At 45.4% G+C, this 24,916-nt stretch overlaps 1 long non-coding RNA gene across 1 annotated transcript in view; it reads left to right on the top strand.

Annotated features, from left to right (window-relative positions):
* The window catches only part of LOC116274537, a 120,600-nt gene that overhangs the window by 85,514 nt on the left and 10,170 nt on the right, over window positions 1-24,916 (top strand). The window lies entirely within an intron of this gene.

Below are 24,916 nucleotides of genomic sequence, written 5' to 3' on the forward strand. Positions count from 1 at the left end.
TGAAATTCACTCTCTCATATTTTAGCCCGCACCTATAGTAAAAACAAAACTGGCAACTTCTAGTGTTTATCCCATTAGTATTCCATTATATCTCCCAGATAAACAGCTGGAGGCCATCTCTTCAGTGACAAATGTGTTTGATTTGACTTCATCACCACCACAAGGCACATAATTTACTAACATTTGCTGTAGTACAATTTTAACGAGTAGGGTGATTCACCCTGGGAGGGGAGAGAAGAATGCAAAAACCGAGAAACAAAAACAGAGGCAAAGGCGAGTATGAAATTAGTAAGGTATCTGTGCCTTTAAAAATCTCTACTTTTACACAAGCACAACCTTGACACAGAAACATGCACAAATTATAAGGACACAGATCAATGAACTGTCACAATTTGAGCACATCCACGTGCCAACATTCAGCTCAAGAAATGCAACACATCAACAATCTAGAACCACCCTTCCATACCCCTCCTATACCTGCCTTCCCCAAAGTACCTGAGATCGACTGTGTTTTTGTTGATTTGTTTTTGTGTTTTTGTTTGAGATAGAGTCTCACTCTTGTTGCCCAGGCTGGATTGCAGTGGCGTGATCTTGGCTCACTGCAACCTCCACCTGCCAGGTTCAAGTGATTCTCCTGCCTCAGCCTCCTGAGTAGCTTGGATTGCAGGTGTGTGCCACTACACCCGGCTAATTTGTTTGTATTTTTAGTAGAGACGCGGTTTCACCATATTGGCCAGGCTGGTCTTGAACTCCTGAACTCACGTGATCTGCCCACCTCGCCCTCCCAAAGTGCTGGGATTACAGGCGTGAGCCGCCAAGCCCGGCCTTGTTGATTTGTTTTTAAGGATCTTTGCAAGCTGTCATTTGAGCAGTTTCTCAGCCAGTCCCTTGTGAGGAAGTCCTGGTTGTGTTTGTAGACTAAGGTTTCCATGACTCAGGTGTTAGATTTGGGCACTGTGTCCTGAAGTTTCATAGTGGCTCAAAAGAGGGCAAAGGTTTATGATGAGAGGTGCGAATCTACCATCCTTTCCCCTGCTGCCTTGGAAAGCCACAGTCATCTTTTTCTTTCTGCACTGACTTCTCCAGCATGGACACAGGCAGACACCTGATCTATTTCCTTTCAGGACTGCTGTGAGGCTCTGATGACATGATGGATGTGAGAACACTTTGAACAGGATGAAGTATTGCTCAATTATTATATCCTTTAACCGATGTGATGGAGGGGTACTGATAGTGCAGGGAGTTGTCTTGAACAAGAGGAAGGCATGTAAGTACATGTCCAAACCAAAAGAGGTACTGACCCTAATGGTTTTAACCGGCTTTCTATGCTTCTCTAATTTTGGAGAAATGCCATTAACTTATTAGCTCTTCAGGGCATAACCCTAATAAGGGCCAGTGACAGAATTATCTCTATAGGATCTTATGCGGCGGTCCCCAACCCTTTTAGCACCAGGGGCTGGTTTCAGGGAAGGCAATTTTTCCACAGAGGGGGCTGGGGGTGGGGGGATGTAGTGGGATGAAACTGTTCCACCTCAGATCATCAGGCATTAGTTAGAGTCTCATAAGGAGTGCACAATCTAGATCCCTCACATGCACAGTTTACAATAGGGTTAATGTTGAAATGGGAAAAGTTTTTCCTTATCTCCCTCACAGGGCATGCAATGGGGGTGTGGCTCACTTCTTCAGTGCCCTGCTGCTCAAACCCCTAGCGGGAGCACGCAAACAAGCAAGTCTAGGGGTTAGTTTTTACAGCTCCTGAAGCCCCAGTGCGCATCTGTGACCACGTGCTCTTTCAGCTTAGCCGTGCTCAGGCAGCTTGTGTTAATTAGCTCAATTACACCCTCTGCCTTATGGCAAAGACAGAGGGCTTTCTGTATCTCGGGTTCTTGCCCTAGTGTACTGAAAAATTGGATCACAGGTGGGCTTGGAGGATGGGTGCAAGGCTTTATTGAGTGGTGGGAAGTAGCTCTCAGCAGATGGATGGGGAGCCAGAAGGGGGATGGAGTGGGAAGGTGCTCTTCTCCTGGAGTCGGGCTGCTCAGCAGCCGGGCTCTCCTCTGACTGCCCTTTGCTGAATTCCCCTTGGTGTCCGTGTTGTTCTATCATCAATCACCTGCCAGCATCTGTGGGTGTGTTTTTCTGCCAGTGTGTTCATCTTGGTGTCCAGCTGCTTGTGTGTGTGCCTGCGGGGGACTCAAGGGTTTTTATAGGCACAGGATGGGAGGTGTGGTGGGCCAGAGCAGTTTTGGAAAATGCAACATTTGAGCACTAAAACAGGAATGCCTGTCCTCACATAGGTCTGTGGGCACAGGCCCGAGGGTGGAGCCCTTGCCAGGGACCCCACTCCTCTCTACCCAGCACTTCCCTACCCCCCTCCTGTATCAACACTCCTATGATAATCTAATGCTACTGTTAATCTGACAGGAGGTGGAGCTCAGGCGGTCACGCTCACTGGCCTGCTGCTCACCTCCTACTCTGCGGCCCAGTTCCTAACAGACCACAGACTGGTACCAGCCTTTGGCCCGGGGTTTGAGGACCCCTGATCTAATGAACTTTATTCTGTTTTGTAGCTGTTCCTGTTTTCCCCAACTACATCCAATGTATCAGCAATGTGAATTGTTGGTTATGAATGAGTTAAATCATAACCTAATAGCTTGTAATTAGATGAGATTATCAGAAAAATCAAGGTATATTAACCTACTAATAGAGGACGATTTTTACACAGAGCCCAGCATATTCTAATATTTAGGATATGAAGTAATGACCTTTCTGTGCTTTGCCTAGGCAATTTTTGGAATATAGGTTGGTACCCTGCAGATGATGTGTTAGGCCTTGGCAATATAATAGTTAATGAAGAGGTCATTCTCTTTACCCAATGATGTTTTAAATTTCTCTGCAAGTTTTTCTTACCTTGTTTAGTTTCCTTCTTATTTTGTTGTGTTTTCAACTCAGCCTCTTCTCTTTTGGCTTTGCATTGCTGGATCATAGAGGTTAGACGTTGCCTATCAAGAATAAGTTTTCAGGCCGGGCGCGGTGGCTCACACCTATAATCCCAGCACTTTAGGAGGCTGAGACGGGCTGATCACGAGGTCAGCAGATCAAAACCATCCTGTCTAACATGGTGAAACCCCGTCTCTACTCAAAAATACAAAAAATTAACTGGGCATGATGGCGGAAGCCTGTAGTCCCAGCTACTTGGGAGGCTGAGGCAGGAGAATGGCGTGAACTCAGCAGATGGAGCTTGCAGTGAGCCGAGATTGCACCACTGCACTCCAGCTTGGGGGACAGTGAGAGTCCCTCTAAAAAAAAAAAAAAAAAAATTAGAAACCTAAGTTTTCTAGGCCAGATGTGGTGGCTCATGCCTGTAATACCGACACTGTGGGAGGCTGAGGAGGGTGGATCTCTTGAGCCCGGGAGATCAAGACCAGCCTGGGCAACATAGCGAGACCCTGTCTCTACAAAAAATACAAAAATTAGCTGGGCAAGGTGGTCCATGCCTGGAGTCTCAGCTTTTCGGGAGGCTAAGATTGGAAGATGGTTGATCCTGGGACGTAGAGGTTGCAGTGAGCTGAAATTGCCTCACTGTACTCCAGCCTGGGCAACAGAGTGAGACTCTGTCCCAAAACATAAAATAAACTAAAATTTTCTCTTGTATTGCTCCTCCTTTTAGTCTAGGTAGTAAAATCCTTTGCCCACTTATTATGCATTTTTGTTTCATCAGGTTTCTACTATTATTTTACTCATTATTTATTTATTTTAGAGACATATTCATACTCCGTTGCCCAGGATGGGGTGCAGTGGTGCAATCATAGCTCACTGCAGTCTGAAACTCCTGGGTTCAACTTCCCACCTCAGCCTCCTGAGTAGCTAGAACTACAGATGTGCACCACCATGCCATGATTTTTAAACTTTTTTGTAGAGACAGGGTCTCTGTGTTTCCCAGGCTGATATTGAACTCCTGGCCTCAAGCGATCCTCCTGCCTCAGCCTCCCAAAGGACGGGTATTACAGTCATAAGCCACCATACCTGGCCTGTTATTTATGCATTTTGCACGTGGTGGTCACGGTGGTGGGGTCTCTTTCCTTGTCCTTGACAGCAGAGAGAGATGTTTAGTCATGATACTTACCAATGGTTGAATATGTGCGTTGCCTGTGGTGTTTACTTATGCACTGGGTCAAACACCCTTCTCAGAGCTTCAGTGAATGCAGCTTTTAAGACTGATTCTCGAGGCCAGACGCAGTGGATCACACCTTGGGAGGCCGAGGTGGACGGATCATGAGGTCAGGAGATTGAGACCATCCTGGATAACACAGTGAAACCCCGTCTCCACTAAAAATACAAAAAATTAGCCAGGCCGGGCATGGTGGTGAGTGCCTGTAGTCCCAGCTACTCGGGAGGCTGAGGCAGGAGAATGGCGTGAATCTGGGAGGCGGAGCTTGCAGTGAGCCAAGATCGCACCACTGCACTCCAGCCTGGGTGACAGAGCAAGACTCCATCTCAAAAAACAACAAAAAAAGACTGATTATCGTCCGGGCATGGTGGCTCACTCCAGTAATCCCAGCACTTTGGGAGGCGGAGGTGGGTGGATCAACTAAGGTCAGGAGTTTGAGACAAGCCTGGGCCACTGGCCCACATGGTGAAACTCTTCCTCTACTAAAAATAAAAAAAATTGCTGGGCATGGTGGCATGCACCTATAATCCCAGCTACTCAGGAGGCTGAGGCAGGAGAATCACTTGAACCTGGGAGGCGGAGGTTGCAGTGAGCTGAGATCATGCCACTGCGCTGCACTCCAGCCTGGGAGACAAGAGTGAAACTTCATCTGAAGAAAAACAAAACCTGATTCTCAATGTGTGGTGAGTTTATGCTAGGGAGGTTCTGCTACAAAAGATGTTGCCTTTCACTCCCAAAGCCTGAGGTTCTAACAAGTGTAGGAAGTGAAACCTTACCCACAGGTCCCAAAATAGAGCACTGCGAAAGCTCATCTTTACTAATTACTCCTAAATAAATGAATAAAATAATAACTCTTCCTTAGGGTTTCACCTTTCAAGGTGTATCCTATGCCCAGACTCCTACCAGTCCAGCCCACCTACTTGGGTTCATTATTTTTGAGAATGACAGGCTCCGACTGAATGTTGAAAAAAGAGCCCCTGATTTGGGTGAGGAGCGGTAGAGTTTGGGGGAAGGGAAATTGCACTCTTATGGCCTTTAAAAATGAACATTTTTTGCGGGAGATGGGCTACTGCTCGAGTTTCTGGTGATATGTACCTTGAACTGGAGACGAAACAGTGGAGAGGAAGCAGAATATCTACTTTCAGCCCAAGTGAGCTATTCATTCCATTGGCCTCGTAGAGGAAAATCTCCCAGTTCTAGCTAGAAATAGATTGACTCTTGGTCCCGGTTTTCCATGGAGTTGTGGGTTTTATTATTTTTCTGTGTTTTTAAAGGCATTTTAATTAAAAATTGGGAAAGGCTGTTTCAGGGCTGCTAAGTAGACGATATTGAAAACTGGCAGCTGAATACAGGCCATTACTGCTTAACTTTATAATCGTTACATTTATCCTTTGCTTCTTCAATGTGTCTTCTTTACCACTTAATGAAGTTCTTTGTTTTTTTCCAATCACAAATATTCTTTCTATTCAATACTTTGAGCTTTTCTATTTCTATTTAAATGCAACTGGAAGGAAACGTTTTCTATCAGGCAAATATTGTTTTGCAATGAAACCTATTTAACAAAATCAGATTGATATATTTTAACTTACAACTCTGTTTTGAATCCTAATTTTAGAGTGGATTGGAAATGTTCCACTGGACTCGTATTCTTCCTAATCTCTACTTTTTGACACATTGTTGTGCCTTGGAAACATAATTTTTTTTCTCATTTCCCTTTGAGTTTTCATGGTATTATAAAATGACACAGTAAAATATTTAAATTACTTATTTTGGGTAACTTTCATTCTTTCACTGCGGTAGCAGATACAGTAAGTTAAAGATTATATTTCTAAAGTGGTTATTGAGGCCAAACGCAGTGACTCACACTTGTAATCCCAGCACTTTGGGAGGTCGAGGCGGGTGGATCACTTGAGGTCAAATTTTCTCTCTTCTCCCTCTCTGCGCTCCTTCTGTTCCCTGTGCTTGTGGGAATGTTCTTCCACCAGATGTCTGCATGGTTCAGACCCTCTTTCCCTTATGTGCGTTCAAATACCATTTCATCAGCAAAGTTTTTTTCCCAACCACCCTACTAAATAACACCATCAATCATCCACTCATTTAACCTCACTTTATGTTTCTTCATGGCACTTGACATGTTATATATTTATGGTGTGCTGACTATCTGTCTTCCCCATAATTGTGCTCACTGCTATATCTATTTATTTCATTTTTTAAAGACAGGGTCTTGCTTTGTCACTAGGGCTGGAGTGCAGTGGTGCAGTCATAGCTCACCGTAGCCTCAAACTCCTGGGCTCAAGTGATCCTCATGCCTTGGCCTCCTAAAGTGATGGGATTGTAGGCATGAGCCACTGCACCCAGCTGCATGGCTATAATCTTCAGTGCTTAGAACAGCTCTAGGTACAATCCACATTTGATGAATGTATGAATGAATTGATCATAATACATTAGTTTTGCTCTTCCCAGGTCATTAAAGACCCTCACTCTGGTTAGTAGTTTTCAAACTCTTTTTCTGCCATAGAACATTCTCTGCAAACAAAGTCTCACAAAGAAGACTAATAATGCAAACCAGATGTATTTGGAGTAACGTGATGGAGTGGCAGGTGGCAGCCAGGGAAGGGAGGTGCTCCTTTCTCCCTGCTGATCTCCTTTCAACTCGTCATCTCCTCTGGCAGCCTAGGTATGTTTGGAAACCACAAATGTAGGTTATCTCACCCAATCCCCATGACTGCCATATGAGGTAGATATAATCACCCCCATTCATAAATGAGGTAACTAACAAGATGCTGTCAGCTTGCCAAGACAACATGGTGAGTAAACTTCATGTTTGCCAATATAGTGAAACCATGTCTCTAGAAAAAAAAAAAAAAGTAATAATAATTAGGTGGGTGCAGTGGCGCATGCCTGTGGTCCTAGCTACTTGGGAGACTGAAGCAGGAGGCTCGCTTGAGATCAGGAGTTGGAGGCTTCAGTGAGCTATGGTCACACCACTTCACTTCAGCCTGAGTAACAGAGCAAGACCCAGTCTCAAAAACAAACAAACAAAAAACCTTAGATTTTTGCTGTAGTTGGGATTAAAAAGCATCAAGGGGGTGGGCACAGTGGCTCACACATGTAATCCAAGCACTTTGGGAGGCCGAGGCAGGCGGATCTCCTGAGGTCAGGAGTTCAAGACCAGCCTGGCCAACATGGCAAAACCCTGTCTCTACTAAAAATATAAAAGACAGCCAGGCATGGTGGCACACACCTGTAATCCCAGATACTCGGGAGGCTGAGACAGGAGAATTGCTTGAACCCAGGAGACAGAGGTTGCAGTGAGCTGAGATTGTGCCACTGCACTCCAGCCTGAGTGACAGAGCAAGACTCCATCTCAAAAAAAATAAAAATTAAAAAAGCGGCCGGGCGCAGTGGCTCAAGCCTGTAATCCCAGCACTTTGGGAGGCCGAGACGGGCGGATCACGAGGTCAGGGGAGGCGGAGCTTGCAGTGAGCTGAGATCCAGCCACAGCACTCCAGCCTGGGCTACAGAGCGAGACTCCATCTCAACAAAAAAAAATTAAAAAATTTAAAAAGCATCAAAGGGGTCCTCCAACTATTGATTTTCCCAGGTACTGAAGATTTCAGAAGGCTTCTTTGTTTCTTTTTTTACGGATTCCCTCCTGGGGTAGGTAGGGGTAGGGGGGACCATCCAGACAGGACTTTGATCCCCTCTTGTAATGATGGAAGAAAGAGCATTGAAATAACAACAGCTCCCTTTCAATGAGCAGGGGCGCTCTGCCTTGCATTTGCTGAGGGTATCTGTGCCTTTACTCACCCAACCTTCCCATGAACCTAGTAGGTAGTTACCAACATAATCCCAAAACAGGCAAGGAGAAATCAAGTGACTTACCCAGCAGAAAAGTCAAGTGACTTTTACCCAGAGGAAAGTCAAGTGACTTTCCTCTTTTACTTGTTTTGAATTCTCTAGCACCCAGGGAGGCCGGCCTGAGACTGACAAGGGCACTTAGGGAGTGGAAATGAAAAACAAAGACACCTGCAGAGCCCATTAGTGAGTGGAAATTGAACTCCCAAACCTAAGGGCTGGTTCCCTGAGCTGAAGCAGAGAGCTTTGATCACACTTACTAACTCGGGAAGGGACTGACCTCGGTTCCCTGCAGGGAAAGGTAAACATTCTTGTGGAAATGTAAACACATCACTAATGGTCTAAATGGCCTGTAATGGAGGCATAATTTCTATTGGAAACAAGCCCCGCCATCAAGATAAAGATGCTGTTACCCCCTGTGGGGGTGATCTTTCCAACTCCAGCCAGAAGTTTTTCTGTGGTAGTGACGGCACCCACAGGGCAGATGAAGAATGAAATACTAATTTCCCAACCCCAAATCTGCCTTGATCTGCTTGAAACGTCAGCACCTCCTCTGCTTGGGAGGTAAGTGTCACTCAGTATAGTTCTGCTCTGAAAAGGAGGTGGATAGGTGAGGTTGAGAAGGTGTAATTACAGGTGGATCCCAGAACGTCTCAGACTGTGATACCAGGCCAAGCTTTCTCTCCAACTGCACCCATGAAAGAACCTTCCTCGCCACCATTATCAAAACAGCTGTCAGGAAAGCGCCCCTGTTATTAAATGTCGCTCTGCACATCCGCACGGGAGGCGTGATCATAGGTGCTCCACCTGGAGGGGAAGCTGATCAAGAGGAGGAAAGAAAGAAAACACAAGAATGAGCAAACGGCCGGGCGCGCGGCTCACGCCTGTAATCCCAGCACTTTGGGAGGCCGAGGCGGGCGGATCACAAGGTCAGGAGATCGAGACCATCCTGGCTAACACGGTGAAACCCCGTCTCTACTAAAAATACAAAAAAATTAGCCGGGCGCGATGGCGGGCGCCTGTAGTCCCAGCTACTCAGGAGGCTGAGGCAGGAGAATGGCGGGATCCCGGGAGGCGGAGCTTGCAGTGAGCGGAGATCGTGCCATTGCACTCCAGCCTGGGGGACAGAGCCAGACTCCGTCTCAAAAAAAAAAAAAAAAAAAAAAAAAAGAATGAGCAAACTAAAAACAAACAAATGAAGTGTAAAAATTCCATTAGAGCTCTAGAAACAGTGAGATGAAATGGAAAAGTGGGAAATGGGGGAGAGTCTCTGAAGGTTTCTTTAGCTCTTTGGTGAATGGATCTGTCCTTTTTTTCTCTTTCTTCTTCTTCTTTTTTTTTTTTAATTGACTTTTGCTCTTTTGTCAAGGCTGGAGTGAAGCGGTGAGATCTTGGCTCACTGCAACCTCCACCCCCTGGGTTCAAGCGATTCTCCTGCCTCAGCCTACCAAGTAGCTGGGATTACAAGCACCCACCACCACGACTGGCTAATTTTTGTATTTTTAGTAGAGACAGGGTTTCACCATATTGCTCAGGCTGGTCTTGAACTCCTGACCTCGGGTGGTCTGCCCACCTCGGCCTCCCAAAGCGCTGGGATTACAGGTGTGAGCCACCGTGCCTGGCCCTTTTTTGTTTTTCAATCCATGGAGCAGAGGAAGAAGTTCTAGAAAAGTGACAAACAGGAGAATGTGCAGTCCCGGCACGGCCGTGTCTCCCGCTCCATGTTGCCCAATGAAATAATGGCGTCTTAGATCAAAAAACTAGAAAGCTATTGGTGGCATGTCTGCCCTGGCCTTTGCAGGACACCAAAAACACAAATGACTATCAAAGACCGCTTACCAGGCACAGCTGAGTGAGGGGGAAGGGGTAGGTCGGCCTCCCAAGATTCAGGCACGAGGAAATTAAGTAGGATTTGTTATCCCCAGAGTCATCCCCATGATGGGCCAGTGAACTGAAGATAATTGCTAGGTGTGCAAGTGTCAGTCACCAATTAATAAAATTGTCTTGGAGCTGTGGCTGCAAACCCAGGTGTACATTAGAATCACTGGAGGGAAGGGGTGATTTAAAAATAATTCAATGGGCTGGGCATGTTGGCTCTTGCTAATAATCCCAGTGCTTTGAGAGGCCAAGGCAGGAGGATTGCTTGAGGCTAGGCGTTCAAGACTAGCCAGAGCAATATAACAAGACCCTGTCTTTACAAACAACCACCACAAAATAATAATAATAATAATTAATAAACACACACACACACACACACAATTCAATGCTAGGTCTCATTCCAGGACAGTTAAAGTAGAATTTCTGGGGGCAGGGCTCAAGCAGCCCCTTGTCTTTTTTTTTTTTTTTTTTTTTTTTTTTTTGAGACAGGGTCTTGCTCTGTCATCCAGTCTGGAGTGCAGTGGTACAAGCATAGCTCACTGCAGCCTTCAGCCCCTGGGTTCAAGTGATCCTCCTACCTTAACCTCCTGCATAGCTGGGACTACAGGTGTGTACCACCATACCTGGCTAATTTTTTGAAGTTTTTTTGTAGAGACAGAGTCTTGCTATGTTACCCAGGCTGGTCTAAAACTCCTGGGTTTAAGTGATCCTCTTGCCTCAGCCTCCAAAAACACTGCAATTACAGGCATGAGCTGCCTCGCTTAGCCCCCATGTTTTTTAAAGCTCCCCAAGATGATTCTAATGTCCTGCCATGATGGAATTACCACCTGGAAGGAAGCAGGGCTTGTACTCTATCTCCTGGGAATACCCATCCACACCTAATCTGAATCCTCCCAACCTTGAAGGCACAGCTCACGTCACCCCTGAAAAACAACCATTACCGAGCCCTTAGAGGGTGCAAGATAATGAGTTACACGCTCTCGAGGACACAAATAAGAACAAGACAGTCTCTGCCCAGACAGTTTATAAATGCAGGGAGGGAGAAAGCAAGTGTCTCCTACAGAGGGAGAGCTCAATAAATATTTATAAAATAAAAGAATGAATAAATAAGCTAATGACTTTACAATAATAATACAGTAAATTAAATACATGAAAACAGAGAAGGCCGGGCGCGGTGGCTCAAGCCTGTAATCCCAGCACTTTGGGAGGCTGAGACGGGTGGATCACAAGGTCAGGAGATCGAGACCATCCTGGCTGACACGGTGAAACCCCATCTCTACTAAAAAAATACAAAAAAACTAGCCGGGCGAGGTGGCGGGCGCCTGTAGTCCCAGCTACTCGGGAGGCTGAGGCAGGAGAATGGCGTGAACCCGGGAGGCGGAGCTTGCAGTGAGCTGAGATCCGGCCACTACACTCCAGCCTGGGCGACAGAGCGAGACTCCGTCTCAAAAAAAAAAAAAAAAAGAAAAGAAAACAGAGAAGCAAGTATTATGCACAGAAGAAGAGATAATTGATGGGATGAGGGCTGGGGGAGACTGTAAAGGTGGTAGCATTTGAATTGGGTATTGAAGGATTGGTAGTAATAACATGTAACATTTGTTCAGAGCTTTAAAGTTGACGAGTGTTTTACATGCATGAACCCATTTAGTGCCTTTCTATACTGCTTGAGGTTGGCATTGGTTGGTATTTTAGTCCCTACTTTAGAAGTGAGGAAAAGTCAAATGAGCTAGCCAAGGTCATGTAGCTGGTGAGGAAGGGAGCCCAGGTCTCAAGCCTGGAATCCATGGCCTCTCCATAACACTGCTGTGGACTCAGGACATTCCTCTGGGGGAGGGACATTACAGGCCAGGAAAACAGCATAAGAGAGACATGGATGTGTCATTCTGAGCATGTAGTTTATACATGGAAGGGTGATTTTTTTTTAAGGAGCCTTCCTTTTAGGAAGAGTATTGTGAATGCAAGAAGGTCTGGCTGGCATTAAAATGAATGAAACCATGTCCTTTGCAGCAACATGGATGGAGCTGGAGGCCATTATCCTACGTGAACTAACTCAGAAACAGAAAGCTGTTCTCACTCATAAGTGGGAGGCGAACATTTGGTATACATGGACAGAAAGATGGAAAATAATAGACACTGGTGATTCCCAAAGTGGCCAGGGAGGGAAAGGTTGAAAAACTACCTATTGGGTACAATGTTCAATATTTAGGTGGCACGTATACTAGAAGCCTAATCCTTACCATTATGCAATATACCCATGTCATAAACATGTACATGTACCCCCTGAATCTAAAATTTATTTAAAAGAAGGGGCCCAGTGCAGTGGCTCATGCCTGTAATCCCAGCACTTTGAGAGGCCGAGGCAGGAGGAGGGCTTGAAGCCAGGAGTTTGAGATCAGCCTGGGCAACATAGCAAGATCCCGTCTCTACATAAAAACATAAAAATTAGCCAGGTGTGGTGGTGTGCACCTGTCATCCCATCTACTCGGGAGGCTGAGGTGAGAGGATTGCTTGAGCTCAGGTTACAGTGAGCTATGATCACACCACTTCACTCCAGCCTGGGTGACAAAGCAAGAACCTGTCTCTAGAAGAAAAAAAAAAAAGGCTGGGAGAGCTGAGATGTTGGTGAAGGTGTCCCCAGAGACCCCTGAACCCCCAAAATCATTAACATTTTTCTTGAGACTTTTGTCACATCCTGCCAGGCATTCTTCTTGGATGAATTTGTCTCATCTCTCCTCTTATATGATAAACTCCTTGGCCAGTCACTGGCCACATCTGTATTTAAATTTCTCTAAAACTCAGTCAGTCAGGGTGGATGTAGGTTTTGTGGATCCTGTAACTTACACAATTTGAAAAGCCTTCTTTAAGAAAAATAATTAAAATTATAAGCACCAGATTTGGTACAAAATGAGTATTTATTTAGAATGAAGGAAGAGCACACTGCCAATTACAAATTTTAAAAACAGACAAATACAACACAACCAGGAAAATAATAGATATGTTTATTTCTTAACTACCTGACACCCCTTTGTAATACATTTTTAACCTCCAATTTTTTGGGCACATAAACCTTGATTGCCTTTTGAAATGATTTTTAAATTTGTAATACCATTTTTGATAGCAAGCACGGTTGACTAAAACTAGTTTCGTATTATTGAGGGTTTGCAAATGTTTATTTGAGCATCATAACTTGTTAATAATGATGTTATGTTCATAAAGTTAATTTCTTTGATTACTGTAAGAATTGGAGACATTTCTTGCACAGGGACAAATTTCAAATACTCTTTGTCTTGATGACTCTGAGAGACAGGAAAAAAGGAAAATCACACATCACTCAACACAACGCTTCTGACATCAGATGTGTAGCATGTGGAGGGGGGCGTTTCCCCCACACACAAATCGAGCAATTCTCCAGCAGACACCAACTGGAGGTCCTATAATTCAATTCAATTCAGTTCTGATGCTATCTATCTGGAGATAATATGCCAGAACAGCTTGCAGAACGCAGGGAAATGTTTATGTTCACCTATTTATTGCAAAGGATATTACAGAGGATAGAGATGAACAGCCAGATGGGAGACGGGCATGAGGCCAGGCATGTGGGAAGGGGCGGGGAGCTTCTGCGCTCTCTCTGGGCTTACCACCCTCCAGGAACCCCAACGTGTCCCACTATCCAGAAGGCCCCTGAACCCTGTCCCTTAAGGTTTTCATGGAGGCTTCATGACATAGGCATGATTGGTCACATCATTGGCCACTGATGATCAACTTAACCTTCAACCCCTCTCCCCTGTCTGGAGGTCGAGGGTTGGGCTGAAAGTTCCAACCTTCTGAACACATGGTTGTTTCCCCGGCAACCAGCCCCATTCTGAGGCTGTGCAGGAGCCAGCAACCACCAATCATCGTATTAACCTGCAAAAAGACACAGTGCGGCTGGGCGCGGTGGCTCACGCCTGTAATCCTGGCATTTTGGGAGGCTGAGACAGGTGGATCATCTGAGGTCAGGAGTTCAAGACCAGCCTGGCCAACATGGTGAAACTCCGTCTCTACTAAAAATACAAAAAAATTAGCCAGGTGTGGTGGCAGGCACCTGTAATCCCAGCTACTTGGGAGGCTGAGGTGGGAGAACTGCTTGAACCCAGGAGGTAGAGGTTGCAATGAGCCGAGATGGCATGGCTGCACTCCAGCCTGGGCAACAAGAGTGAAACTTGGTCTCAAAAAAAAAAAAAAAAATTCACTTTGGAGATTACAAAGGCTTTTAGGAGCCATGTGCAGGGAGATGGGGAAATGTAATATATATGTCTTACTATAAATCACAATTTTACAATGACCCTCGTTTACCAATGTGTCATAGATGTTCTCATTGCAGTAGTGTTGTATCCTTCATGTTTTTTTTTTTTTTTTTTTGAGACAGAGTCTTGCTCCATCACCCAAGATGGAGTGCAGTGGCACGATCTCGGCTCACTGTAACCTCCATCTCCTGGGTTCAGGTGATTCTCCTGCCTCAGCCTCCTGAGTAGCTGGGATTACAGGTAAGTACCAACACACTGGCTAATTTTTGTATTTTCAGTAGAGACAGGGTTTCGCCATGTTGGCCAGGCTGGTCTCTTAACTCCTGACCTCAAGTGATCCCAAAGTGCTGGGATTATAGGCATGAGCCACCATGCCCAGCCCCCTGCTGAAGGAAAATCTTGAGTTCCTTCAAGGGGAATTCTAGCCAGCTCTGAGATGTACATGAGCAATTTGATAAGCAAGAAGGTAATAGTGGCTTAAAATGATAGCCAAGGAAGTTACAGTGAAGAGATGTTTGGTCTCCTACAGAAACTAAAGATAACATCTTAACATATGACCCCAAGTTGCTTTTCAGAAACCCAGACCCTCACCAAATGGATCCGCTGACACAGAGGCCTCAGATGAGGGGAAGCTGAGGCCTGAACCCTGACCTCCGTTGTTTGTTCTAAATTTCTTCCTGCGGGACCTGGAGGAAGCCATGCTCACAGGCCAGAGCTAACATTGTTTTCTACTGAAGCCTAATTTTTAGACAAAGCTTTGCCTCCTGAACCAATTTCAAATCAGAAAACCTTTGAAATCAGAAACCACCTATGACCTGTGCCCCCAAGCCCCCATTTTTAGGTCAAACCAACGTAGAGCCTCCATGCATTGATTTATGGTTTTGCCTGTAACCTCTGCCTTCCCATCTTTAAAAACCCCTCCCTGCAAGCCGTCAGAGTTCAGGTCTTACGCATGAGTTGCCTGATTCTCCTTGCTTGGCGCCCTGCAATAACCGCTTCGCTTTCTCTCACTGAAAATCCCCATGTCAGTGTTTGGCTTTGCTGCATTGGGCGGGGGAACCCAAGTTTGATTCAGTAACAATGACACTTATAATGTATTAGGTTTATGAATCTAGCAAAAACATATGAGGATGCAAACACATTGCTGAGGCTTATCCAACACACCTTGGAAGAAAAACTGAGGCAAGAAAGGAGTTTGAAGCTTCAGTTTCATCAGCTTCAAAGTAGATCCACCTTTGAACACATTCTGGTGCTTTTGAGAGAATAAGTGCTGAATGAATGAATGAATGAATGCCTTTTTCTCATAATGTGGAAGCCTAGGCTGGGAGCTGAGATTACAGAACACTCCAAACAAGGGGCCTGCAGGGGCTCTCTTCCTAATATGTGTCCCAGGTTGGTGGGTCCAGCCCAGAATCAAGCACAGTATTCCAGGAGTTATCTGGCTCTGCAAGGTGGGCAGAGTGCACCTGTTGCCTTACTCATTCCAGGCCATTTGCCTCTATTAATCCAAGCTATAATTGCTGTATTGGGCTTTTTTTTCTTTCCTTCTCTTTTTGGCCAACTACCCTTGACATGGATGCATATTGAGCTTGTAGTCAACTAAAACCTTTCAATGAGGCCGAGTGCGGTGGCTCACACCTGTAATCCCAGCAATTTGGGAGGCTGAGGCAGGTGGATCACCTGAGGTCAAGAGTTCGAGACTGGCCTGGCCAACATGGTGAAACCCTGTCTCTACTAAAAATACAAAAATTAGCTGGGCGTGTTGGCACACACTTATCGTCCTAGCTACTCAGGAGGCTGAAGCAGGAGAATCACTTGAACCCAGGAGGTGGATGTTGCAGTGAGCTGAGATTGCACCACTGCACTCCAGCCTGGGCAACAGAGCGAGACTCTGTCTCAAAAAAATAAAATAAAATAAATAAAACCTTTCAATGTTTCACACTTGCTAAACCAGGTCTCTCTCAGGCTGTAACTGAGCAATTTAAGGTGCAAATGCATGATTCCATATTGATTTCAATTAAATTCCACATTTTTTTTTTTTTTTGAGATGGAGTCTCGCTCTGTCACCCAGGCTGGAGTGCAGTGCCGCAATCTCAGCTCACTGCAAGCTCCGCCTCCCGGGTTCATGCCATTCTCCTGCCTTAGCCTCCCGAGTAGCTGGGACTACAGGCACCCGCCACGATGCTCAGCTAATTTTTTGTATTTTTAGTAGAGACGGGGTTTCACCGTGTTAGCCAGGATGGTCTCGATCTCCTGACCTTGTGATCCCCCCGCCTCGGCCTCCCAAAGTGCTGGGATTACAGGGGTGAGCCACCACGCCCAGCCTAAATTCCACATTTTTATGCTTAGCTCACCACTCTGACCTCATGAGATGGATTTCACTATCCAGTGTGTCATCCAGCATGATGACTATGGCCACCCTTTCTAGAACATCCAAGTCACTGATTCCAAGACATCAGATGCGGCTCTGAGTGGAGCCCTGAATTTCATCCCCCTGAACTTCCACTCTGGCCTGACATTAATTCACCATCAATATCTTTTTAGTCCAGATGTTTAATCTATTTTGAATCCCTGTGGTTGTAATGCCATATAACCCAAATTTCAAACTTAGAAAGATATCAAATGCCTTGGTAGAATCTATGTATATTCCACAGTTCCACAATCCAACAGTACAGATATTCCATCAAAAAAATTAAATGTGCCAGGCGCAGTTGCTCACCATGTAATCTCAGCATTTTGGGAGGTTGAGGTCAGGAGTTTGAGACCAACCTGGCCAACATGGTGAAACCCCGTCTCTACTAAAAATATAAAAATTAGCCGGGCATGGTGGTGTGCGCCTGTAATCCCAGCTGTTCCGGAGGCTGACACAGAAGAATCACTTGAACCCGGGAGGCGGAGGCTGCTGTGAGTGGAGATTGTGCCACTACACTCCAGCCTGGGCAACCAAGAGAGACTGTCTCAAAAAAAAAAAAAAAAAAATTAAATGCAGTTGGTAGAAGATGCCTTTTTTTTTGAGACAGAGTCTCGCTCTGTCGCCCAGGCTGGAGTGCAGTGGCCGCATCTCAGCTCACTGCAAGCTCCGCCTCCCAGGTTTACGCCATTCTCCTGCCTCGGCCTCCCGAGTAGCTGGGACTAAGGCGCCCGCCACCTCGCCCAGCTAGTTTTTTGTATTTTTTAGTAGAGACGGGGTTTCACCGTGTTAGCCAGGATGGTCTCGATCTCCTGACCTCGTGATCCGCCCGTCTCGGCCTCCCAAAGTGCTGGGATTACAGGCTTGAGCCACCGCGCCCGGCCCTAGCGTCACTTTTTTACAAGCACATGACCCTGGCTTATCAGCATCTGATGTGGTTTGGATCTGTGTCCCTGCCCAAATCTCATGTCGAATTGTAATCCTCAGTGTTGAAAAAGGGGCCTGGTGGGAGGGGATTGGATCGTGTGGGTGGATTTCCCGCTTGCTGTTCTTGTGATAGTGAGTTCTCACGAGATCTGGTTATTTAAAAGTGTGTAGCACCTCCTCCTTCACTTTCTTCCTCCTGCTCTGGTCATGTGAAAGATATGCCTGCTTCCTCTTCACCTTTCATTATGATTGTAAGTTTCCTGAGGCCTCCCCAGTTATTTTTCGTGTACAGCCTGTGGAACCATGAGCCAGTTTTTTTTTTTTTTTTTTTTTTTTTTTTGATGGGGGCGTTTCCCTTTTTCCCCCAGGCTGGAGTGCAGTGGCCGGATCTCAGCTCACTGCAAGCTCCGCCTCCCGGGTTCACGCCATTCTCCTGCCTCAGCCTCCGGAGTAGCTGGGACTACAGGCGCCCGCCACATCGCCCGGCTAGTTTTTTGTGTTTTTTAGTAGAGACGGGGTTTCACCATGTTAGCCAAGATGGTCTCGATCTCCTGACCTCGTGATCCGCCCGTCTCGGCCTCCCAAAGTGCTGGGATTACAGGCTTGAGCCACCGCGCCCGGCCCACCATGAGCCAATTAAACCTCTTTTCTTTATATCAATTAACCAGTCTCAGGTAGTTCTTAATAGCAGTGCGAGAACGGACTAGTGCATCTCATTAGCTCATCTGACTCATGGGTCTTTCCAGGAACAACTCTTTGCAATGGGTAATAATACATCTTCCCATGTCTTTTAAGGTCAATGATTCCAGAATGTATTCATATGCAATTATTAATGTCATAATACTTTGAGGCTGTGCAGTTTACAAGGCTCTGTCTTTTACAATCTCATTTAACAAAAAACTACCTAGGAAAAAATACAAGAATTCTACTTTTGAAAAAGAGTAATGAACTCTAATTACTAATGCCTTGTCCAGCCCCAGGACATTTGACTCCAAAAATTAGTGAAATTGTACTTCCCAATTGAGCATTCTGAAATCCAGGTAACATGATACCAGGATTCTAAAAGCCTTCCTGTCCATGACACAGTCTTCATTAGAGCACGAAGAGAGTTCTACAAAAATACTGATTTCCAAACTGCATGGGCAGCCTCTATTAGGAATTACAATGTGTCTACACTGACCTTTCCCAAAGACCTATAATTTGCATTCAAATAATGGTATCAGATTGGAGACAGGTTGAGGTGTTAAATAGAGTCAAGGAAACCAAGTTCAGAAAGTGGACAAGTTGCATGTTTTACAATAGGGATAAAGCTCCTCAATCTTGAATTTGACTTCTTATTCACTACCTGGAGTTCAGTGTAGAATATGAGAAGAATGGATTAAATCAAGTAGAAACCTGGAAAATGTGGACTTCTTCGGAAGTTAAGAGCACAACCATTCGTGGCGTGCTTCTCCTTCAAATGGGAAGGAAGTCAGATGGAGACAGAAAGCCTGGAGTTGCAGTCAGAAAAGAGGAATTTGAATTCCCAACTCTGTCACTTAGTGGCGGCCACTTTGGGCAAACCATTTCTTCCCTTTTGCTCGACATACATTCTTTCTGTAAAACAGGAATGATTCCCTGCTTGCTGGGCTTTTCCTGAGATGTCAGAGTCCCTGGCACCTCATCTAGTGGTTTTCAAACTTGGTCTCCAGACTGGCAGCATTGGCATCAACCTGGAACTGGTTAGAAATGCAGATTCTCAGGCCCTTTTCCAATTCTATTGAATCAGAAACTCTGGAGATGGGGCCCAAGAATCTGTTTCAACAAGCTCTCCAGGGGAGTCTAGTGTATGCTAACATTGGAGAACCTGACTTAATATAATATCAGTAAACATTTATTTTATTTTATTTTATATTCAGGGGGTACATGTGCAGGTTTCTTCCATGGGAATATTACATGATGCTGAAGTTTGGGTTTCTGTTGATCCAGTCACAAAGAGTGAATATAGTACCCAACATGTAGTTTTGCAACCCCTTCCCTTCTCTCTCCCTCCCGTCCTTTGGAGTCTCCAGCGTCCATCATTCCTGTCTTTGTGTCTATGTATACCTAGTGAATAGCTCCCACTTATAAATGAGAACAGGCAGCATTCAGTTTTCTGTTTCTGCATTAATTCCTTTAGGGTAATGGCCTTCAACTGTATCTGTGTTGCTACAACAGACATGATTTCATGCTTTTTTAATGGCTGCATAGTATTCTATGGTTTATACGTATCACATTTTCTTTATGCAGTCCACTGTTGATGAGCACCTACGTTGGTTCTAGGTCTTTGCTATTGTGAATATGGTTGTAAAGAACGTACAGATGCAGGTGTCTTTTGGTAGAATAATTTATTTTCCTTCGGGCATATACCCAGTCACGGGATTGCTGGGTCAAAAGGTACTTCTACTTTTAGTCCTTTTAGTAATCTCCAAACTGTTTTCCACAGGGGCTGAACTCATTTACATTCCCACCAACAGTATATAAGTAGGTTTTTGTTTTTTTTTTTTCCTACACAACCTTGCCATTATCTGGTGGAGTTTTTTGACTTTTTATTAATAGCCATTCTTACTGGTGTGCTGTGGTATCTCATTGTAGTTTTGCATTTCTCTAATGATTGATGATGTTGAGCATTTTTTCATGTTTGTTAGCCACTTGTATGTCTTCTTTTGAAAAGTATCTGTTTATGTCCTTTGCTCCCTTTTTAATGGGGTTAACTGGGGTTTTTTTTCTTGTTGATGTGTTTAAGTTTCTTATAGAATCTGAGTATCAGTCCTTTGTCAGATGCATAATTTGCAAATATTGTCTCCCATTCTGTCAGTTGTCTGTTTACTCTGTTGATAGTTTCTTGTGCTGTGCAGAAGCTTTTTAATTAGGTCCCAGTTGTCAAGTTTTGTTTTGTTGCATTTGCTTTTGAGGTCAGTAAATGAGTCTGCATATGAAGCACTGGATCACATCTGTGGTCACTTTCCCACTAGCACACAGCTTTTGCTCTCTGCCACTGGGGATATAGGACTCTCCAAAGTTAGACTCCTGTAGGAGGACCTGTCACAATGGCCCACCCCACATTCAGAGGCTGCTATTACCAAGGGTACTAGTGGTTTACCAGCAAAGGCATGAGCAGGGTCATATACAATCCCTGATCCAGGGAGGTGTGAAAGTAGCTGAATCAGCTCTGCATGGCTTGATTGTGCTGAGCCGTTCTTCATCCTCACTAGCAATGTCAGAAAGCAGAATACATGCCAGTCAACTCCTTGTTCTATTATATATGGGCCCTACAAGGAGTATACACTCTGCTGGGTCCCCAGCAGCCTCCTTTCTGATATAGGTTGTGTCTGTCTAATACTTTCTGCCCCACCTCTGACCCTTTAAATCAAGGCAAAAGTCAGGTATCAAGGGTGACCAACCATCCCAGTTTGCCCAGGACTGAGGGATTTCCCAGGAGATGAGTTTTTCAGTGCTAAAACCAGGGATGTCCCAGGCAAAACAAAACAGTTGGCCAGGCCGGGCGCGGTGGCTCATGCCCGTAATCCCAGGACTTTGGGAGGCCAAGGCCCGTGGATCACTTGAGGTCAGGAGTTCGAGACCAGCCTGGCCAACATGGTGAAACTCCATCTCTACTAAAAATACGAAAAATTAGCTGGGTGTAGTGGTGCATGCCTGTAACCCCAACTACTCTGGAGGCTGAGGCTGGAGAATTGCTTGAACCTGAGAGGCAGAAGTTGCAGTGAGCCAATATGGAACCACTGCAGTCCAGTCTGGGTGACAGAGTGGGACCCTGTCTCAAAAAAACAAAACAAAACAAAAAACAGTTGGCTATCCTACAGAGAGATAGAACACACTGCAGACAGGCTTCTTGAGAGATGTTTACCACACTCATCCCTGAGAAGGAGCAGGGAACCCTCTGAGAAGCCTGCTGGGCCCCCCAAGTATGGAAATAAAGGAAAATCTTGAGTTCCTTTAAGGGAAATTCCAGGCGCCTAGCTAGCCCTGAGAAGTGAGCAACCTAATAAGGAAGAAGAAACCCAGAAGAAACCCAGGCCCCACCAAACAGATCTGCTGGTGTGTAGACCTCAGATAAGGGGGAGCTGAGGACCGAACGTTTGTTGCTATTCTTTGTTCTAAATTTCTTCCTGCAGGGCCTAGAGGAAGTCACAACCACAGGCCAGGCTTTAACGTTCCTTTCTGCTGACCCCAGGTTTTTAGACAAAGCTTCACTTCCTTAACCAGTCACAAATCAGAGTCTTTGAATCCACCTCTGGCCTGCAAGACTCTCCACTTCAAAATATCCTGCCTTTTTGGGCCAAATCAAAGTATAGCCTCCATGTATTGGTTTACAATTTTATCTGCAATTTCTACTTTCCTGAAATTTACCCGCCTTTAAAAATCCTTGCTTACAAGCCATTGGGAGGTCATGTCTTAAGTGTGAGCTGCCCAATTCTCCTTGCTTGGTGCCCTGCAAATAAATGCCCTCCTTTCTCCTGCTGCCAAACCTCGATGTGGATGTTTGGCTTTACTGCACTGGGTGAGGGGACCCCAGTTCGATTTGGTAACATCCTGAGTCTTCTCTGATCCAGACACATTTACTGACCAGAGCCCTGTCTTAGTCTTTGATTTCAAGCCTGTTTCTATTAATAGTTTTCTGGACCTGATGACTGTACTCTGTCTTACTGAGGTTTGACCATTGGTTTCCCCTACTACATTTTGAGTAGATCCACATCTCTGATTCTCACAGATGGTCTCTAAGAAAGCAATCCTGGCTGGGCACGGTGGCTCATGCTTGTAATCCCAGCAATTTGGGAGGCTGAGGTGGGTGGATCACTTGAGGTCAGGAGTTCAAGACCATCCTGGCCAACATGGTGAAACCCCATCTCTACTAAAAATACAAAAATTAGCTGGCCATGGTGGCACAGGCCTGTAATCCCAGCTACTGTGGTGCTGAGGCAAGAGAATCTCTTGAACCACGTTGGCCCGGCTCATCTCGAACTCCTGACCTCAGGTAATCTACCCAGCTCGGCCTCCCAAAGTGTTGGGGTTACAGGTTTGAGGCACTATGCCTGCCCACCTCTTGACTTTTTTAGTTATTGTATTATTTTAATCTTGAGTAAATAAATGCTAGCTGAAATGATGCAGTTCAGGAAAATCTGCTTCTGTTACTAAAAAAAAAAAAAAAAATTCTTACAAGTCCAATAAGGTTACGCTAATGTTTATGTTTGGAAAATATTACCTCTTCTGCCAGGTGCATCACTATTGTTCCTGCCCCTCCTCTCTGGCAGGACTTTGGAGGCCGAGGTGGATCACCTGAGGTCAGGAGTTCGAGACCAGCCTGACCAACATGGAGAAACCTGTCTCTACTAAAAATACAAAATTAGCTGTGCGTGGTGATGCATGCCTATAATCCCAGCTACTCGGGAGGCTGAGGCAGAATTGCTTGAACCTGGCCGGGCGCGGTGGCTCAAGCCTGTAATCCCAGCACTTTGGGAGGCCGAGGCGGGTGGATCACGAGGTCAGGAGATCGAGACTATCCTGGCTAACATGGTGAAACCCCGTCTCTACTAAAAATACAAAAAAAAACTAGCCGGGCGTGGTGGCGGGCGCCTGTAGTCTCAGCTACTTGGGAGGCTGAGGCGGGAGAATGGCCTGAACCTGGGAGGCGGAGCTTGCAATGAGCCGAGATCACGCCACTGCACTCTACCCTGGGAGCACAGCGAGACTCCGTCTCAAAAAAAAAAAAAAAGAATTGCTTGAACCTGGGAGGCGGAGGTTGTGGTAAGCCGAGATCGCAGCATCGCACTCCAGCCTGGGCAATAAGAGTGAAACTCCGTCTCAGAAAATAAATAAATAAAAATAAATAAATAAATAAATAAATAAATAAAGATTTCTTAAAATGGTATTTTCTGTATTTTATAGATGTGAGTGTGAGTAGCAATCTTAATAGGACGTTACCTGATACTTGTGGGACTAGAAGATGACAGTGGCAGTTGATTTGATCCAGATGTCTCTAACTCTTTTTTTGTTTTGTTTTGTTTTGCCTTTTTTTTTTTTTTTTTTTTTTTGGAGACAGAGCCTTGCTCTGTCGCCCAGGCTGGAGTTCAGTGGCACTATCTTGCTATCTTGGCTCACTGCAACCTCTACCTCCGGGGTTCAAGAAATTCGCCTGGCTCAGCCTCCCAAGTAGCTGGGATTACAGGTGAGTACCCAGCTAATTTTTGTATTTTTAGTAGGGACGGAGTTTCACCATGTTGGCCAGGCTGGTTTCAAACCCCTGACCTCAGATGATCTGCCTGCCTCGGCCTTGCACCTGGCCCAGATATCTCTAATTCTAACATGAGGTATATTGGAGGATCATAACAGAGTGAGTTGCTGGTGTATCCACAAGGAACTGAGCATGGAACTCTCATGACAGCTGCCCTGAGTAGTGTGTGTGTGCTGTTCTTGAATATCTCACTGCTCATTTATACACAGGCTTTCTGGTGACTGAGTCAACAGTATCTGTTTCATAAGTAATGTAGCCTTATTTATTTATTTGAGAGAGGGTCTTGCTCTGTAACCCAGGCTGAAGTGCAGTGGTGCGATCTCGGCTCACCACAACTTCCTCCTCCCAGGTTCAAGGGATTCTTCTGCCTCAGCCTCCCGAGTAGCTGGGATTACAGGTGCCACCACGACTGGCTAATTTTTGTTTCTTGTTTTTGTTTGTTTTTTGAGATGGAGTTTTGCTCTTGTTGCCCAGGCTGGAGTGCAGTGGCGCAATCTTGGCTCACCACAACTTCTGCCTCCCGGGTTCAAGCGATTATCCTGCCTTAGCCTCTCCAGTAGCTGGGATTATAGGCATGCGCCACCACTCCTGGCTAATTTTGTATTTTTAGTAGAGATGGGGATTTCTCCATGTTGGTCAGGCTGGTCTCAAACTCCCGACCTCAGGTGTTCCACTTGCCTCGGCCTCCCAAAGTGCTGGGATTGCAGGCATGAGCCACTGCACCCAGCCTAATTTTTATACTTTTGGTAGAGATGGGGTTTTACCATGTTGGCCAGGCTGGCTCAAATTTCTGACTTCAAGTGGTCCGCCTGCCTCGGCCTTCCCGAGTGTTGGAATTACAGGCGTGAGCCACCACACCGAGGCAGCCCAATTTCTTTAAACCTATATATTTTGCACTTGTTAAAAGTATTTGTATATACAATTATCCAGCTTCCTTTGTTTATGTATGTTTGAATTTTGTATAAGCTTAAACATTTTTTCCAATCTAAGCTTTATCCCCTTTCTTCTACATTTGTATAACTTTAGGTGACTGACTGTCTTTGTTTAAAGTTTTTTCTCAAAAGGCTTAAAATAGAATATAGTTCTTGGCATCAACTTGAAAGTTATTTGAGGAG

The sequence above is a fragment of the Papio anubis genome, chromosome 4 (genome assembly GCF_008728515.1).
Source record: "Papio anubis isolate 15944 chromosome 4, Panubis1.0, whole genome shotgun sequence".
Lineage (NCBI taxonomy): Eukaryota > Metazoa > Chordata > Mammalia > Primates > Cercopithecidae > Papio > Papio anubis.